The sequence below is a fragment of the Tiliqua scincoides genome, chromosome 6, assembly GCF_035046505.1.
Source record: "Tiliqua scincoides isolate rTilSci1 chromosome 6, rTilSci1.hap2, whole genome shotgun sequence".
NCBI classification, from domain to species: Eukaryota; Metazoa; Chordata; class Lepidosauria; order Squamata; family Scincidae; genus Tiliqua; species Tiliqua scincoides.
The window spans coordinates 9,926,315-9,928,569 of record NC_089826.1 but is presented as its reverse complement, the minus strand read 5'-3'; the positions used below and the strand labels follow the sequence as shown (position 1 = coordinate 9,928,569).

The following is a 2,255-nucleotide window of genomic DNA, read 5'->3' as shown; positions in this document are numbered from 1 at the left end:
GATCCTCAGTTCCCGACTGTGCAAAAAGAACAGTGGCGGGGGGAGTGGGTCATGGCCCCTTCCCCAAAGTCTGATGCCTGGGGCATTTGCCCCCCTTGGCCCCCTTGGGTACGCCACTGCACAGAGGGTTATAGGGTATTTCTAGAGCACCTGTCGCATATGACATAATTCACTCATTTATTATTGAGAACCTAAATAATTTTTGTCCTGGAGAGCTGCATTCTCCCCCTTTTCTTTAAAGTGTCCAACTTTAAGCATTTACTTTAAAAGCTTCCCTTGCAGTTGTAGCACCATAATTTCATATGCTCTAAATATTTCTGTGTTCTTATACTCAGTCCCTGGGAAAATCACTGTCCCTTTTTGGCCCACTGCGGATGTTGTATTCCAGCGTAGCGAGTGTGAATAGCTAGCAGTACTATTCTTCAGGGTTCTGTTCCATCCCATTCTCAGGACAGTAGTGAAATCTCTGAGCATCTCTCGCAATGCCTGTTAATGCTTCTGCATGAACATTAAGCCATTTCTCCCCAACATATATATGCATATGCATATATGCAACAGGGATAAAATGTGTACACCTGTGAACTGGGTAGAAAAGGGGTAAGGCAATATGCAGTGCCCAGCTTTCCATTTCACACACTGTGCAGCTACTAGGAGTGTTCTGAATAGTAACTGTGTGGCAATTATGTTTTCCACCACCTGATGAGTGGCGGGGAAGCAGCATTTCAAGGCTTGCCCCAGATGGCACAATGGCTAGAACCACCACTGGAGGACACCCTTATTATACTGCCCCCTTACCCACCCACTCCACACTATCTGCCACAGATACATGCCACACCAGCCAGCTTCAAGGCTGGACCAGCCCTGCATCATACAGTATTAGTATATCTTCTCCTTGGTGCTGGTTCATTGGCAGTGACTTGGAGTAGGCAGGGATACTCTATCACATGCTTTTTCAACTTCACAGGAATCTTGGGCAAAGACTAATGTCAGCAGCACCCATGCATCACCCCGTAACATGCAGCTTGGGTTTAAGTTGCCCACATTTGAAGTACTTTCTTCTCAGCTTCTCGCAAAGGTTTCAATATGTAATGAATACTTCACACAGGCATGCATACACAAAGCCTTCATCCAGTTTCATTTAGCATGTTAAAATTCCACAAAGCTATGACATTAACCAAGCTCAAAAGGCAGAGGCCTTGGACCAGATTATCAGCATATTCTAAGAGGACAGGTTTAGTGGTGAGCAAACATAATTAACTCAGGATGTGAAGAAAGTATCCCTGTCAGTTTTTCCTCCTCCTTCTGTGACTCATAGTCCAATCCTAATGTTGACTTGTGCCAGTACAGGCCCCCAGCTCTGGCTCCCTCCCTTGTGTCACACACATGCCACAAGGTACGTGTTTGACGCAAGGATCTGGGTTGGCTTGCCAGCACTGGTAGGATTGTGCCAGGTGGCTCAGGGAGTGGGAGAAGGTGGTAGCAGAGTGTTCCAGGGCAGTAACTGTTACCCTGCAGATGCCTGATCTCATCTGATCTTGGAAGCTAAGCAGGGTCAGGCCTGGTTAGTACTTGGATGGGAGACCACCTGGAAATACCAGGTGCTGTAGGCTTATACCATAGTTTTCGAGACTGAAGGTTGCCAACCTACCTACCAGGGTAGGGAGGGGGTATTTCTGGGGGAGCCTGTATCCCAATCAGCCTGTATCCCAATCCCCACTCCTGGGCCAGGCAACCCTACACAGCTGGCACCAATCCAAGTAGCCCCATAGGGCAGGCTGGGTTGTCACACAGGGTAAGAGGAAAAATACCTCCTTATCCCAAGGCACTCTCCAGCAGCCTCCTACCCTGTATGGGTCTGCAGAAGGACCCCTTCTGACCCATAGTGTAACATACACATGCACCCTTCCAAATCTCACAGCCCATCTTGAGGTTGCGCTGCAGTTAACCAAATAAGTAACTAACTAGAGTTTGCTGAACAGCCTTTAACCTCACACTCTCTGCCACCTGTGTAGTGTTTTCAGTCTTAAAAATCTATAAAAAAGAGTATAAAAATGCAGACTGCTTTGAGAGTAGTGAAAGGTTTCACACTCCCCACCCCTTTATACTTCTTTGCTCCCTCTCCCAGCTGTGTTCACAGGACATAATGCCTATTTCCCACCCACCCCATACCGATAGAGAGTCAACAAACTTCAACTTTCTGGTAAAAACCTGTGCTCTTTTGTGGCACCCTTAACAAGCATGTTTCCAGTGTAGAA

General features: G+C 47.1%; 1 pseudogene; it reads left to right on the top strand.

The window, feature by feature from the left end:
* The first annotated feature begins 1,493 nt into the window (after positions 1–1,493).
* On the top strand, positions 1,494–1,610 carry LOC136656152 (5S ribosomal RNA; annotated as a pseudogene).
* Positions 1,611–2,255: the final 645 nt, after the last annotated feature.